Raw genomic sequence first — 7752 nt, 5'->3', positions numbered from 1 at the left:
TTCTGATCGCCTGCATGGCACAAGAATGGAGCACCATCCCTATGCCATGAAGGCTGTCAGAAGTGCACAGCGTGAAGATTGCTTGGAGATGCACTGCGCATGTCCAAGCAATCTTCCTGCTCTCTGGTGACCCGGATGTTGTCATGACGACATCGGGTCGTCATGGCAACACCCGGGAAGCCTTTTCAGACTGCGCTGGAAGCCGGAAGAGGAGGTGAGTATCGCCGATCACCTCCCCTTGCCCCCGCAATGCCGCGATCGACTTCGATCGCAGCATCGCGGGGGTTAATGTGCTGGGAGCGGTGCAGGACCGCTCCCTGCACATAGTACCGAGTGTCAGCTGTGACAATCAGCTGACACCCGGCGGCGATCGCGCCCGCACAGCCTGTGTGCGCGCGCGATCGCGATGACGTACTAATACGGGTCTGGCTCTTATGTCCCAGGGCACAGACGCGTATTAGTACGTCAGATGTTATTAAGGGGTTAAACACGTAGCTTGTTCATCTTATGGGACAGTTTTGATTTTTAACTTAAACGCATGTATTTTAGGCTAAAAATCATTTTAACAATTGGGTTTTATTAAAAATGTTGCATCGCTTGGCTTTCACCGGCTTTTTGATTCCCTGCACATTCAATTTTGATAAGGTCTGTGGTCATAAATAAACTGAGAGGAGCTCAGAAAGACAGATAAAACATTTACAAACTCCCCGTCAGCCAGCAAAAACGAGTTCACTGACAGTATCTCACTTAACTCATTCTGCAGCCGGCAATTAACAGTGCAACACAGAGGCCACATGTATTCCCTATGGAAAAACAATTCTGCAGCATATTTCAGTGCAACTCAGCAGCGTTCCATTCCTCTTTTATCATTCCTGGAAATGTAGGAATTAATTGAAATCTGTCAATAACGAGTACCCTACACAGTCTGACAATGTCACCACTGTTTGGGCACAGTCAGATTGTATAGGGTTGTCCCCTATATAGATTATATATACATTATATATCATTTACACATACATTTCCAGGAGGTATAACAGAGGGACGATACAATGTAGAGTTTTAGGAAAAGAGGTTTCATCCTTATTTTTTGGAGAATACTATTCTTTACTAATACAGACATACCACAAGAACTGACGGCTCCTTTGTAATGGGGTTCCTCACTTTTAATATTGTTTCATGTCATATTGTATATGAATTATTTTATCATTTAATCCTTTTTCATTCTATTTAGCTCTTGCGGTCAATTAAGGATGTAAACGAACCCAAATTTTTGTCTCATGATATTCCTCTGTTCAATGGGATTACCAGCGACCTGTTCCCTGGCATTCAACTTCCGGAAGCCGACTATAAGGTATTAAAATATAATAGTGTCTTAAAGGGGTTTTCCAAGACTTAAAGAGGACTTGTCCCTCGCCATAAATATGTAAATGCCGCTGTTCTCCTGACTCCGGCATTGTTTTTCTTTTCTTCCTGCTCCTCTCCGTTCCTGACATCTGTCACTCTCCTCTAGCCCTTTAAGCCAACTGGGCAAGGCCTTCCTGAAGACTCCCACAGAGAGGACTTGATGACCACGCCCACTTGGCTATTAAAAATTATGAACTAGATTTCTATAAAGAGGCTATATCTCAGGAATGGAGAGGCGCAGGAGCAAAAGAAAAACAACACCGGATTCAGGAGAACAGCGGCATTTACACCAGGTAATAAAATTGCATATGAATGGCAAGTGATAGGTCCTATATAGCTGGCCAGCTATCATTTGGATGACCGTTATCTTTCCCGGCTCCCCCATATTCAGGAATGCTCGCTCCTGTTTTCTCTATGACAGAGTCGCTGCCAGAATCTTATGGCAGCTGCTAATTTCAGGGTCAGAAAGTAAGGATCGGGTGATTAAATTCCAACCGCCCGATTTTTATGTCCCCCCACATAATCTGTCATGAGGCCCCCATACACAGTAGATGGTAGACCAATCCCATTGAAATCACCCGATCCTGATCCACTGCTTTGGAATTGGGTTACATGACCTTGTCACTCATCGTCAGGTCCCATTAGTGCAACCTGGGCAGCTGCACAGGGGCACCAGAGGTAAGGGGGCTCACTTATACCTCCAATGCAAGATGATCTGATGTAGAAAAAAAAATGGTTAAAACATCTGAGAGTGATTTATCGCTAGTTTAGTTGTAGGTTATGGAGACATTTTTTTTTTAGATGAATGAATCGATTTGCAGGAGACTGATCCAATGGCCAGGTGTCATGGGTGCGTCAGATGTGACAGACAGTCCCCCTGCAGTTGGTTGCAGGAGATCCCTTCGTTTGGCATTCCAGACATCTTCTTAGCGGTCTCACTGTAGGACCCAGCGGCTACCTCCCTCCTGTTCTAATTGACAATCAGGCCTGGGTGTTTAAATACTTCCTGGTTGCTACACAGAGGTGCCAGTGATATTCACATGACCCCTTGTGAAGGCTTGGAGCAAGTGCAGTTCTTACTTCCTCTCTGGTGCTAAGAGGATGTGTGTGCCATCTCTCTGAAGTCGACTCAAGCTAAGCTACTTCCCCTGTGTCTGTCTACCCTTGCTGTCTTTAGTTGTCAGTGGGGATCGACTAGTGCTCACCCCCCCTTACCTATCCAGAGCCAAGCGCTAAGGAAATACAGGGATAGGTTCCTGTGCGGCAATTGGTGAGGAACCAATATAGAGTCGGTAGGGGAGACAGGGTGATTGCAGATCAGCCTAGGAGGTCTCCATTTCCCCCTTTCCCTAGTGTCTGGGCTCCCTTCCCCTTTGTGTCGCACTTTGTCTTTCCTACACTGTGCGTGACATCAGGTCAGTGGTGGGCACTGAATGAGACCCCTGAGAGGCACCTTATTTCTTCCTGCCCCCCGGCTCTTCTTCAGATTAGCCGGCCTGGCATGACGTTATGGTTGCAGCATGATGTACACCAGGCCATATAATCAGAAGAGGAGCCGGGGATGCCGGCAGCTAAGAGGCGGCTCTCAGGGGTCCCGTCCAGCGGCCACAGAATACTGATCTGGGTCCTGAAAATGTATTCTCCCACCTCTAATTGGATCCACTGTAAACAGACTGATGAAATATTTTACCTTCCTTTTGCTCAGGATTTACTGGAATGCGCACAGGAGAGCTGTGCTGGACACAACATCCAGCCCGAGAAGGTCTTCCTGGAGGACATGATCCAGACGTATGAGATGATGATTGTCAGACACGGGTAAGCTGTAACTACAGAAGTCCATGGGACGGGGGATTTATTCTTCGCTGTTTCCATTTTATACAATGGACCATGCTGCATTTTGTTTATCCCGTACAGTTTTATGTTGGTTGGAGAGCCGTTCTCTGGAAAAGCGAAGGTCCTCCACGTCCTCGCTGATACGCTGTCTCTTATGAATGAGCGAGGGTGCGAAGAAGAAGAAGTGATTTACCGGACAGTGAACCCTAAAGCCATCACCATGGGGCAGCTGTTCGGGCAGTTTGATCCAGTGTCACATGAGGTTCGTCTATGATTGGAATTATTGTTTATAATACTAATATCTTTGCTGAAAATGGGAAAATCTCCCCTTTTATGGCTTATGGACATGGTAGAAGGGGTTCCTTCAGAGACATAGACCCCAGCCATACATTGCCGGGCAATCATTTTATTATGACTTACTCCCTGTTTGCACAAAAATTGGAAACTGTTTTATTTTCCCCATCAGACATGGAAGCAACAAATTGTATTATTTATGCCAGAAATTAGCATAAGTTTGCATACTTCCAGACACATTCTGACTAGACTGTGTCTGGCCTCACTCAATACACTTGCTTTGAGTGAGGTCACGCACTTCTAGTTGGCATGTGACCGCCTATATGCAAATCACTTACTTGCGGTCTCTCCCGGTGTCTGCATGTTCACTTCAATAGGGGCCACGTGTAGTCAATACATGTGTATCATCAATATCATAATCCCAGGCATTCCGTTTAATAATCCTTTCAATTGTGGGATTGTATTTGATTTTATGGGAAGAGCAATTTTATTGATGCCTCTCTTCATTTGCGGTGGACCGATGGGATAGTCGCTAATACTTCCCGAGAGTTTGCATTATCTGAGACCCCGGAAAGAAAATCGGTTTTCTTTGATGGACCTATTGATACGCTAGGGATAGAAAGTATGAACACAGTCCTAGATGATAATAAAAAGGTAACTCTCTATTCTACTTTGTGAAAACTTTTTTTTTTTTTTTATTTAACCGCTTCCCGACCGCCCACTGTACATAAACGTCCGCGCTGCCTGGGCTCTGTGCAGCACGGACGCTTAAAAACGGTGGGTGGTCCCGCAGCGCTCAGGACCCCGAGTGTCCTGCAAGCTCTGCGGGTGCGGTGCAGAGCGATAGCTCTGACAGGGAACATCATCGGGACCTGATTGGATCAGGTCCCAGTGATGTTAACCCTTTGCAGTCTTCTATATGCCGCGATCTATAGTGATCGCGGCATATAGAAGACAGCAGGAGGAGAGGGGGTCGTCTACTTACCTCTCCGACGACCCCTGATACCTTTCAGGACCTGGCGTTGCTATAGCAGCTGGAGGTCACATGACCGCCTCCAGATCTGCCATATACGGTGTCCTGCGAGGCTCAGCCTGCAGCTGAAGCCTGGCAGGAGACACTGACTGTGAAACAGTCAGCAAAGATCTCATGTAATGTAATATATGTCTATTACATTATATGAGATCAGTGATCAGAAAAATAAAAATTAATGTCCCATACAGGGACTAAGTAAAAATGTAAAAAAAATGTTTTCAAACTACTAAAAAAAATCAAAATAAATAAAAATAAATAAATAAAATATTAAACCAATAAATCCGTATATTTATGCAAAAACAAAAAAGGTACACATATTTATTATCGCCGCATCCGAAACAACCCGAGCTATAAAACTGTCACACTAATTAATTCCTTCTGTGCACACCGTAATAAAAATAAATAAAAAACGGAGCAAAAAACTATGCTTTTTCCTCATATCGCCAAACAAAAAGTGGAAAAAAATGCGATCGAAAAGCAAAATGGAAATAAAAATGGTACCGCTGAAAACATCATCTTGTTCCGCAAAAAACAAGCCACCATAGAGCTCCATCAGCCGAAAAATAAAAAAGTTATAGCTTTCAGAATAAAGCAATGCAAAAAAAATATTTTTTCTATAAAATTGTTTTATTGTGTAAAAGCGCCAAAACATAAAAAAATATACAGTAAGTGTAGTATCGCTGTAAACGTACTGACCTGAAGAATAATGCTGCCTTATCACTTTTACCACACGCAGAACAGCATAAAAAAAAACTCAAAAAACAATTCCTGAATTGTTGGTTTTTGTTAATTTTACCTCCCAAAAAACGGAATAGAAAGCGATCAAAAAATGTCACGTACCCAAAAATGGTACCAATAAAAATGTCAACTCGTCCCGCAAAAAACAAGCTGTCACATGACTCTGTCGGCCGAAATATGGAAAAATGATAGCTCTCAAAATATGGCGATGCAAAAACTAGATTTTACAAAAAAAAGCGTCTTTTAGTGTGTTACAGCTGTCATTCATAAAAACCCGATATGAATCTGGTATCTCTGTTTTCGCACCGACCCGAAGAATAAAGTAATCTCATCACTTATACCGCACGAGGAACGGCGTAAAAAATAAATAAAACCAATTCTTCACCTGCTACTGATTTGTTTATTATGTCTCCCAATGTGCTCACCACACATCTAGATAAGTTCCCTAAGGGGTCTAGTTTACAAAATGGTGTCACTTGTGGGGGGTTTCCACTGTTTAGGCACATCAGGAGCTCTCCAAACGCAACATGGTGTCTGCTAATTATTCAAACAAATTTTACATTCAAAAAGTCTAATGGCGCTCCTTCCCTTCCGAACCCTGCCGTGCGCGCAAACAGTGGTTTTCCCTCACATATGGGGTATCAGCGCGCTCAAGAGAAATTGCACAAAAAAATTTGGGGTTCATTTTTTCCTGTTACCCCTGCGAAAATAAAAAAAATTGGGTCTAAAGTAACATTTTTGTGAAAAAAGTTAAATGTTAATTTTTTTCTTCCACATTCCAAAAATTCCTGTGAAGCACCTGAAGGGTTAATAAAGTTCTTGAATGTGGTTTTGAGTACCTTGAGGGGTGTAGTTTTTAGAATGGTGTCACTTTTGGGTATTTTCTGTCATAAAGACCCCTCAAAGTGACTTCAAATATGATGTGGTCCCTAAAAAAATGGTTTTGTAAATTTTGTTGGAAAAATGAGAAATCGCTGGTCAACTTTTAACCCTTATAGCTCCCTAACAAAAAAAAATGTTGGTTCAAAAATTGTGCTGATGTAAAGTAGACATGTGGGAAATGTTATTTATTAACAATTTTGTGTGACATATCTCTCTGATTTAAGGGCATGAAAATTCAAAGTTTGAAAATTGCAAAATTTTCAAAATTTTCGATTTTTTCACAAGTAAACGCAAGTGACATCGAAGAAATTTTACCACTATCATGAAGTACAATATGTCACGAAAAAACATTCTTAGAATCAGGGAGATCCGTTGAAGCGTTCCAGAGTAATTACTTCATAAATTGACAGTGGTCAGAATCGAAAAAATTGGCCCGGTCACGAAGGCAAAAACAGGCTCTGGCGCGAAGTGGTTAAACAATTCCCGACTGCCCATTTGATGATGTCATGTGTTTGGAAGCTTCTAATAGTTTTTTGGGCAACATCTGAGTTAATTAGAGACACACATGTGGATGTATTTTAATGCACACCTGAAACACACTGCTTCTTTGTGTAGCATCATGGGAAAGTGTAAATAAATCAGCCAAGATATCAGGAAGAGAATTGTGGACTTGCACAAGTCTGGCTCATCCTTGGGTACAATTTCAAGATATCTGAAGGTGCCTCGTTCATCTGTACAAACAATTATATGCAAGTACAAACATGATTGGAATGTCCAGCCATCATACCACTCAGGAAGGAGACGGGTTCTGTGTTCCAGAGATGAACGTGCTTTGGTCCGACATGTGCATATCAACCCCAGGACAAAAGCAAAAGACCTTGTGAAGAGGATGGCAGAAGCTAGTAAGATTGTCAGACTGACAATTCACAGTGAAACGAGTACTGTGTCAACATGGGCTGAAAGACCACTCTGCCAGGAAGAAGCCATTACTCCAAAAGAAACATAAAAAATCCAGATTTATGTTTGCAAATGCACACAGGAACAAAGACCTTAATTTTTGGAGACATGTCCTGTGGTCTGATGAAACTAGAATTGAACTTTTTGTTCATAATGACCATCGTTAAGTTTGGAGGAAAAAGGGAGAAGCTTAGAAGCCTAAGAACACCATCCCAACTGTGAAACACGGGGGTGGCAGCATCATGTTGTGGGGTTGCTTTGCTGCAAGAGGGACTTGGTGCACATCACAAAATCCGTAGGTGGCTTCATGAGAAAAGAAGATTATGTGGCAATGCTGAAGCACCATCTCAAGACATCAGCCAGGAAGTTAAAGCTTGAGCAGAAATAGGTCCTCCAAATGGACAATGACCCGAAGCATACTGCCAAAATGGTAACAAAGTGGCTTAACCCCTTCGTGACCAAACCAATTTTTTTTAAATCTGACCAGTGTCACTTTATGTAGTAATAACTCTGGAATAACATATCCCATTGCTTTTGAGACTGTTTTTTGTGACACATGATACTTTATAATAATGGTAAATTTAGGCTGATATGGTTTGCGTTTATTTATA

The sequence above is a fragment of the Phyllobates terribilis genome, unplaced genomic scaffold, assembly GCF_046119375.1.
Source record: "Phyllobates terribilis strain yellow unplaced genomic scaffold, ASM4611937v1 Scaffold_84__1_contigs__length_6523798, whole genome shotgun sequence".
Classification (NCBI taxonomy): Eukaryota; Metazoa; Chordata; class Amphibia; order Anura; family Dendrobatidae; genus Phyllobates; species Phyllobates terribilis.
Note: the sequence above shows the minus strand (reverse complement) of the source record.